The sequence below is a fragment of the Triticum dicoccoides genome, chromosome 7A, assembly GCF_002162155.2.
Source record: "Triticum dicoccoides isolate Atlit2015 ecotype Zavitan chromosome 7A, WEW_v2.0, whole genome shotgun sequence".
Taxonomy (NCBI): domain Eukaryota; kingdom Viridiplantae; phylum Streptophyta; class Magnoliopsida; order Poales; family Poaceae; genus Triticum; species Triticum dicoccoides.
In genome coordinates, this window is record NC_041392.1 from 370,767,231 (window position 1) to 370,777,439 (window position 10,209).

Below are 10,209 nucleotides of genomic sequence, written 5' to 3' on the forward strand. Positions count from 1 at the left end.
ACTTGGTATATTGACTATACGGCCATTAACTAAAATATGTCTATGGTTGACTAAGGCGGGCCCTAGGAATGGTTGAAGCCATACCTAATCGAAAAAGGATATTATCCAAGCACATTTGAAGTAATTGTAGTAAAACCTGGCCTATTGACCTTTTTGCTTTTCCAGCGATATGTACATATCTAAGAAATTGTCGTTCCATCAGACTATAATGAAAACTCAATTTCTCTTTTTCTTGAAGATGAATACAATATTGCTCCTTTCCCCATAATTAAATTTTTTTAAGATTACTTCCGGACTTAGGTGTTTTTCTAGTGAGTCCTAGTAAAGCTCCCAGACGGTGTATCTTTTTTAAACGAGGTCCTCGATAACAGGACATGAAGACTGCATTTTTATTTTATTGAAATTTCATTTTACACAATTAATTTCATTGTATTATATTACAGAATAGATCAAAATGAAAAATGAATTAAACTACATGATAAACAGAGTAAAATCAACTAAAGTACCCCAAAAAATGGAATTTCATCAAAATCTTTATTTTTTGTATATAAATTATTTATTTAATTGTTTTGTATATATACAAAAAATAAAGATTTTGAACCGATGACCCTCGCATTACAAATGCGATGCTCTAACCTCAGAGCTAAGTGGGCTTACATAACGGAAATAGTGTAACAAATAGAAATAGGTATAGTATAGGAAGTCTATAAAATCTCAGATATTAGTTATTAATCTTAGCTATTACCTAGTTCTAAATTTGAAGTTATACTTATAAAAATAAATTTTAAGTTATGAAATTACACAAGGAATCCTGGTCTCAAAGAAGAGGGAAATGGGGATATGGCGAAATCAGTAGACGCTACGAACTTGATTGTATTGACCCTTGGTATGGAAAGCTGCTAAGTGGTAACTTCCAAATCCAGAGAAACCCTAGAATTAAAAAAGGCCAAATCCTTGTTTTGAGAAAACAAGGGGTTCTCGAACGAGAATACAAAGGAAAAGGATAGGTGCAGAGACTCAATGGAAGTTGTTCTAATGAATCGAGTTAATTACGTTGTGTTGTTAGTGGAATTCCTTCTAATTCTAAATTAGAGAAAGAGGGGTTTTATACCTTATACATTTAATAAACACGTATAGATACTGACGTACCAAACGATTAATCACAGAACTCATATTATATTATAATTATATATAATATAGGTTCTTTATCTTTTTTAAAAATGAAATTAGAAATGATAATGATTATGAAATAAAAAACTCATATCATAATTTTTTTCATTATTGTGAATCCACTCCAATTAAATATTGAATAATCAAATTCTTCAATTCAAGTTAAAAGTTTTCGAGATCTTTTAAAAAGTGGATTAATCGGACGAGTACAAAGAGAGAGTCCCATTCTACATGTCAATACTGACAACAATGAAATTTCTAGTAAAAGGAAAATCTGTCGACTTTATAAGTTGTGAGGGTTCAAGTCCCTCTATCCCCAAATCCTCTTTTACTCCCTAACTATACTATATTATTATTATTATTTATGCTCTTTCTTTATTTTTATCAATGGGTTTAAGATTCATTAGCTTTCTCATTCTACTCTTTCACAAAGGAATTCGAAGAGAACTCGATGGATCTTATCCTATTCATTGAATATATTTCTTTTTTATTAGAGTATCGGCAAGAAATCTTTGTTATTCACTCTATTTTTAAGTTTTATTTAAGTAAACCATGCACAATGCATAGGACTACCCCCCCCCCCCATTTTCAAATATAAAATTTGAAATACTTTAATTAATTTTTAGTCCTTTTAATTGACATAGATACAAATACTCTACTAGGATGATGCACAAGATCCACCGAATAGGTATTGATCCAAATACCTCGAGATGGATTGTGATACATATTCATTAATAATATTTATTCATCTAAGTGGATAAATATATAATATAAATATAGAGGCACTTCTTTTTGTTTCTAAAGAAGTTTTAAAATATATCTTTTCTTTATGATAAAGAAGGGGGTGAGATTCCCATTTAATTTTTTGCGTTTCTTAATTTTGTATTCCGCTATTCCGACAAACAGTTTTTTAGTCTTGCTTATCTTTATCTTATCTTATTTTCCTAGTTGTGCTCAGTAATGTGCACAGTACAAAGTTCCTGGTAGAGAACTTCTTTGAGGCATCCTATATTTTGTTCATATGAAGGAAATTAATATGCGATTTTCAAATAGGGGAATCCAAATGAAACCCTTTTTTACTCAGTCTATCTGGAATGCTTTTGTATAATTATGAATTAATTATAAATAGGTATTCCGTTTCATCTAGGAAAAGAACCTAAAAATATTCCTTGACTTGAATAAAATCTGGAGTTGTGTTGTATAAGTGAGCATGAATTTCTTATCATTCAATGAGCATCTTGTATTTCATAAAAATTGGGGGTTATATAATCCTTACGTAAGGGCCAGCATATCCAACTTTCAGGCATTAGGATATGTTTAAGGAGCGGATGATTATCGTAAGAGATTCCCACCATATCATAAGATTCGCGTTCTTGAAAATCGACACTTCTCCAAATCCAGAAGACAGACGAAATTCTAGGATTATCCTTTTGGGCAAAGACTTTTATGAAGACTTCTTCTGGATTATCTATACCATATTGTATTCTCGTAAGATGATACACGCTAGCTAAAGATCCACCGGATGTTACATCATAAGCACATTGGGAGCGTAACCATATACATATAAAATGACAGTAATGGAATCCCAATCCCCTACTTTTATTTGTAAAGTCTCTATTCCTCGGTGATCAAAGCCCAAAGATCTATGAACCACCTCATGTTTGACTAGCCAATTAGATAACAAACCCTACTGCATTGTCTTCATCTCTCCCTCTTTGTATAAATATTTCACATTTCGGATGCAAGTTTGAAAGATTGCCCTGCTTTTTATTTTTCTACACAAAAGAGCCCCCCTCCTAATTCACTCATTTGTAGGATATATCTAATGTAGATAGTGATTGATAGATCAATTCTTGCTCATAAGTTCCTCTATGAGTACTGTGCCTAACATAAAGTTTGTGACTGGTAGTAAAACATTAATTTTTATTTTGAGATAGAGTTTGATCCTCAACTATTTCTTGCGATATCTTCTTACGAAGTTTTGTTAGGGCATCTATAACTGCCTCCAGTTTAGGTGTGCAGCCCGGCAAGTAGACATGCATAGGAATTAACTTATCAACTCCCCGGACAGTACTATCGGAATCCGTACTAAACATTCCCCTTGTAATAGTACATGCTCCCATAGCAATGACATATTTTGGTTCTGGCATTTGCTTGTATAATCTCACTAAAGAGGGAGCCATTTTCATTGTTACCGTACCGACTGTTAAAATTAGTTCTACTTGCCTAAGACTTGATCTTGGTACCAATCCATAACAATCAAAGTCGAATCGTGAGCCTATTAATGAAGCAAATTCAATGAAACAACAACTGGTACCGTATAGAAGGGGCCATAAGCTAGAGAGTCTTGACCAATTCGAAAGATCATTTGGTGTAGTTGAAATAACAGAATTGGAACTTCTTTGGTCAAGTAAGGGAAACTCAATCAAATTCAGAGTTGTCTCAATAGAATCTTTTCCTTCTTTTGTTTCTAAATGTTTTGTTAAGACCATTCCAAGGCTCCTTTTCGCCATGCATACACTAAACCAACAACTAAGATAAGCATGAAAATCAAAGCTTCGATAAAAACGGATACACCCATTATGTCGAAACTCATTGCCCAAAGGTATAGAAAGACGGTTTCCACATCAAAAACAACAAAAAACGAGCGCAAACATATAATAGCGTATTCGGAATTGTACCCAAGCCCCTCTCATGGGTTCTATACCCGATTCATAACTAGAAAGCTTCTTTGGTCCTTCACTAACCGGGGCTAAAAGTCTTGAAATCGAAAATGCCAAAATAGGAATAAAGCTTGCTATTATTAGAAATGTCCAAAAAATATGATATTCGTGAAGCAGAAACATAATGTACTCCCATTAATGTGGAATAGGCGGAACTTAAATTAGTCAATTCAATTCAGCATTGTCAATTTATCCAAAACTTCTGCCTTTTCCTCGCTGAAACAAGAATCTTTTTTGTTCAAACAAAAGCGCTTAGTTTAGCCTTTGTTTCCTCTGTGCTGCATCTTCTTTAAAGATTCATCCAATGGAATGCCAACTCCCTTTCTTTTGGATTTCCATTCTATTTGGATATGCTCTATGTAGATCTAATTCTTATATAAAGAAAACTTTCTCGTTTCACTATGTCTCGCTTTCTCTAGAATCTCTAGAAAAAAGAATAGCTCTATCCTTTATTTAATATTTAATAATGAAATAATAAGAGACTATTAAATAAAAATGAGAATACAACTAAACTAGAACCGAATTAAGATAGTAGGACTAATCTATGCAGTATAATTAATGAGAAGTAATACTATAAAATAAAAATAAATTACTCTATTTTAGAACTATGAGACAAAATATTTTGTTTTCTTATTTACTCTTTACTTAAAGTCGATCGATTTACATATTGTATCAATAAACAAATTAATAAATATACTTGAAACAAAGTAGGAATTCGCAAAATGGATAAAATCATTGCAGTTATTATAGTGAAGTCTACGGATATCCTATTTGAAGGAGGATGGGATTCAAATCAGGGAAAGGATCCTTTCTTCTATTGATTTGATAGAAATTCGTTTTTCTTTTCCTCTTTGTATGATTTTGATTTTCGATGAATGAGCCTTTGGTAATGCTTTTATCTCTATTCTATGTCGCACGCGCCTATCCAGTCTATAAACAAATACTAATGAGAAAATGAAAACTATACTAAACTAAAGAAAACATAGGATATAGATCCTAAAATCTAAAAAAGGGCATATTAGGGCTATACGGATTCGAACAGTAGACCTTCTCAGTAAAATAGATCAAACGGATTATTATCGAAATGATTTGAACTGTTTCAAAGACCCAACATGCATTTTTTGCATTGGGCTCTTTCGTAAACTGATTTAAAGATTAGTTAGTCCACCATAGTTTTTCTTTACGGAAAGATAATGGAATGGCTCCCTGTGCTCTGATTGTTTTTTGTATTATGATCTATGTAGGAGCAATAACAAAGTGTTTCAAAGTAGGATTACCTAGATTTAGGTCTGCCTCCAGTCTAAATTAAATCAACCTAAGTGAAATGGTGCCTCTATCGTTCCACTACTAGAGTTAACTATGAGACTTCATACACCTTAAAGTTCGTAGAACGAAAAGAAGATTTTTGGAGGCCCTTATCCTCATTACGCTTAGCATTTAGTGGGCTGGATATTTACCTTACCAACTAGAAAATCCATAAGGGTTCTATTTGATTAGGCACCTAAATTGGCACCTGAATCAGACTCAACCGACTGTTTGTCAGGCTACTGTTCTCCTATTCTCTCAAATCTATGAAGTAAGACATCGATTTTGCAATAAGATCAATTATGTTCATTGCATAATAAGCTCCTTTGAAAAGCATTGGCGCATGTGTAAACGAGTTGCTCTACCGAACTGAGCTATAGCCCTTATTAGAGATATCTTAACATATAGATAATATCTTCACAAGATGAATATTTTCTAATGCCAGAGGATACCCATTTGATCTGTATCTGTTTAGTATTTAGTTTAGTATTTAGTATATAACAGACTAATAATAGAGTGGTATTGCTTAGAAAAGGGATACAATATATAATCGATCGATATAATGGGTCTTCCTTTGTGGCGATAAATTGCCTACTTAACTCAGCGGTTAGAGTATTTCTTTCATACGATGGGAGTCATTGGTTCAAATCCAATAGTAGGTAAGTAGGTAGAAAAATTACTAGATAGCATTGGACTTACTTCGCTTTGCTATCTAAGAACTTTTTCTACTCCTCTTCCATTTTTCTTTGTATCAACTATAAACCACTGGATTGTCTGCAATTGGATGGGGAATCCAATTGATAGCCTCGATTCGTATCCTAGCTCGTCTGAGAGCGAGATTCGCTTCAACCAAATCTTTCGCACCCAGAGCTTTACTCACGTTAGCTTCGGCTAATTCAAGTGCCTTTTGAGCTTCTTCCGGATCAATATCACTACCCAAATCCGCATCATTTCCTACAATGATGATCTCATTATTAACTATTCTCGCAAAACCGCTCCACAGAACCGCTACTAACCATTGGTCGTTGAGGATGTGTATTCTCAAAGGACCCATATCTACTGCTATGTTAACGGGGGCGTGAGTTGGTAATACGCCAATTTGGCCACTATTAGTGGATAAAATGATTTCTTTCACTTCACAATCCCAAATAATTTGCTTAGGAGTCAGTACATAAACATTAAATTTCATTTCCGCGATTTGTTCTCCTCTTCTAAGGTTATAGCTTTCGTGCTAGCTTCATCGATGTTACCCACCAAATAAAAATCCTGTTCAGGTAGGCCCTCTAATTCTCCAGAAAGGATTAGTTGAAATCACCTAATAGTTTCCGCAAGAGCAACATACTTTCCTGGAGAACCAGTAAAAACTTCTGCCATAAACAACGGTTGTGATAAGAAACGCTCATTTTTTCTTGCTCTTGCTACAGTTAAACGATCCTCTTCTGATAATTCATCCAAGACAAGAATTGCGATAATGTCCTGAAGTTCTTTGTAACATTGTAAAGTTTCCTTAACTCTTTGTGAAGTTTCATAATGTTTGTTGCCAATGATCCGAGGCTGTAACATAGTCGAGGTTGAATCTAAAGGATCTACTGCTGGATAAATACTATTGGAAGCTAATCCTCTGGAAAGTACGATAGTAGCATCCAAATGTGCAAACGGTTTGGCAGGGCAGGGTCGGTCAAATCGTCAGCAGGTACATAAACTGCTCGAATCAAAGTTATAGATCCCTTTTTATTAGAAGCAATTCTTTGTTGCAAAGAACCCATTTCTGTACTAACAGTAGGTTGATAACCCACTGCGGAGGGCATTCTCCCTAATAAAGCGGATACCTCTGATCCTGTTTGAACAAAACGAAAGATATTATCGATAAATAAAAGCATGTCTTGCTTATTAACATCTCGGAAATATTCTGCCATAGTTAGGGCAGTTAAACCAACTCTCATATGAGCTCCCGGTGGTTCATTCATTTGGCCATAGACTAGAGCTACCTTTGTTTCTTCAATATTTTTTCATTAATTACTCCGGATTCCTTCATTTCCATATAAAGATCATTCCCTTGATGAGTTTATTCCCTTACTCCACCCAATACGGATATGCCCCATGAGCTTTAGCAATGTTATTGATTAATTCCAAGATCAGTACTGTTTTACCTAATCTAGCCCCCCCCCCCAAATAGTTCTATTTTTCCTCCACGTCGATAAGGAGCTAAAAGATCGATGACCTTAATACCTGTTTCAAAGATGGATAATTTTGTATATAACTTGATAAAGTTAGGTGCAGATCTATGAATAGGGAACGTTGCACTACTATCTACAGGACCCAAATTGTCAACAGTCTCCACAAGAACGTTGAAAATTCGTCCGAGATTAGCTCCATCGACCGGAACACTAGGAGGAGCTCGCGTGTCAATCACACCCATTCCTCTCATCAACCCGTCTGTAGCACTCATAGCTACATCTCTAACTCAATTATTTCCTAATAATTGTTGTACCTCACAAGTCACATTGATTTGCTTATTTGCAGTGTCTCTACTCTGTACTGCCAAAGCATTATAAATATAAGGTAACTTGCCTGGGGGAAAAGTGACATCCAACACGGGTCTAATAATTTGATCGATATGACCTGTACTTTTTTCTTCAATTGTGGAAACCCCGGGAGGAGAAGTGGTAGGATTGGTTCTCATAATTATCACATAATTAAATAAGGAATTTGTCGAAATTTTTCTTTTTTTATTGTTGAATAATGCCAAATCAAATCAAAAAATCCAAAAGTAAAAAGGAAATGAATTAGTTAATTCAATAAGAGAGAAAAGGGGACCACGACTTTTTGTTGCCCAAGCGAATCCCATTCAATCGTTTACTCATGGAATGAGTCCATTGGAAAGTTCAATCAATCTTTTTTTAATATACATTTTTCCATTTGTGGAGGAACTATGCCTATTCTACTTTCCTATCTAGGACTTCGATATACAAAATATATACTACTGTGAAGCATAGATTGCTGTCAACAAAGAATTTTATTAGTTTTTAGTTAGGTATTTGCATTGAAAATAAGTGTCGGGGGAAACGACACCTATGGGATCACTGGGATCCCTTTTTGCTACAGTTGGCAGGCGTGAGGTTGTGCAAAGAGCGGATCCAGAAGCCAGCACGAGGATCGTTTACCCAGGATCGGGCCGCGAGGATGCGTAATACCCTAGTCCTGCTTTGGTGTATATTTGAGTGTTCTTGAGTTCTTGAACTAGCTACGATGCGTGCATCGTCCAAAAAATCCGAATCCTTCTCCAGTGCACCTCGGGCCTCCTTTTATAGTCAAAAGGGGCTACCACAGTGGCACACAGGAGGTGGAAAGGTATACAGTAATCGAGTCTATCTCCTGGCACCGTAGGACAAACACATTTAATGCGCTACCGACGTGCCCTTCTTGCTTTATCGGGGACAGCAATGAGCTCGTCCCAGCTGTCACCACCTCGCTTGGCTTTGGCGTGCGTCCGAACTAACGAGGCGTGTAGTGCCACGTTGGATGGCTACTGAGTTGGTGCGCTGGCTGAATCTTCACAAAGATCTGCATGCCACCATGCAGGTGCTTGTCGAGTCGGCCTAGAGGCCACACGTCGCCATGCAGGTGCCTGCCTAGCTGGTGGAATTGGAGCTGCATGGGAACGGCAGTGGAGTCTTGACAGAGGTGGGCCTGGCTGCGGCCCCGCGGATGTTTTCGGCAAGAGTATTGCTGGGGCCCCAGCAAGGGTCTTGCCGCAACACCTTGGTCGTCCCTGGCAAGGCTCTTGCCTGGGGTCTTGTGGGTATGCTTGGCAAGGATCTTGCCGATGATCGTCGTCTTCTGGTCATCATCTAGTCTCGTGTGCTTCAGGTTTCCACAAAGATCTTCATGCCACCATGGAGGTACTTCTTGAGACTTGGTTTCAATGTTGTCGACGGTGTCGTAACTCACAGGCTCAAGGGTGGCTGCGATGTTGGTGTTGGGAAAGTTGCCCCGACAAGGTTCTTGCCGGGTCTGCGGAGGCAGCCCCGGCAAGGGCATTGCCGGGGGAGTCCACCTCGCCCCTCTTCTCTTCGTGTTTCTAGCTTGGCGTTCTTCTGATAGTCTTGTGGCTTTGCTACCTTCGTCTGCCCCGCTAGGTGTGGCAGTAGGCGCAGCTCCAACTGCCCGCGCACAAGTAAAGGGGTACAAAATAGGACCCCTCCTTTTGTGCACTGATAGGAGCCCCCGGGCTGGGCCATACTTAAGCGCGACGCGTTGTTGGGATAGGCCCAAAACAGTGCACGAGCATGCGGGGCCGAGTTTTACTGTTGTAACTCCCTCGCCCGTCGCACTTCCCCATGACCCGCGTTTGAATGGAACTGGCACGCTTCACACTTGGTTACTAGCGCAGTTGCATCCTGGAGGGCGGTGGGCCAGAAGAAACATTGCTATAACGCTTTGCCGGCAAGAGCCCTTGACCCTATGTGGGAGCCACACTTGCCTTCATGTATCTCTGCCAAGAACCTCAGCCCGTCCTCTCGAGGAATGCACTTCAATTTCACACCGTTCAGTCTTCTCCTATAGATGGCATCATCCACGAACTGGAACATGCTCGACCGACGTGCTACTTTCTCCGCTTCTTCCTGCTCCCCGGGGAGCTCTCCTGTTTCACTACAAAAAAAGACACATCCGTGACATTTTGGGCCGAACGAATTTTTTTTCTGTCATACTCATGACACTTCTATGACAATAATTGTGAAAAAACAAGGTATCATCATAGATGTGGTGGGGTCCTACTTCTATGACAAAAAATCATGATAGAAAATGGGCTTTTCATCTTGGGCGGGCCGGAAACGCTACTGCATGACATTCTTTGGGCCGTCCATGACGGAAAAAACCATGGTAGATATCAGGGTGTTCCTGATTACGGTGGGTGGTCGGGGCCGAGTGATGTGAGTTTCTCTCGTACACGCACGCGAGGCGTTGGGCTCTAACTAAACCCGAGCGATTGGACTGCAGGCTACGCATT

General features: G+C 38.1%; 1 pseudogene; it reads right to left on the reverse strand.

Annotated features, from left to right (window-relative positions):
• Positions 1–6,383: 6,383 nt before the first annotated feature.
• LOC119333513 lies at positions 6,384–9,790 on the reverse strand (annotated as a pseudogene).
• Between the last annotated feature and the right edge of the window lie 419 nt (positions 9,791–10,209).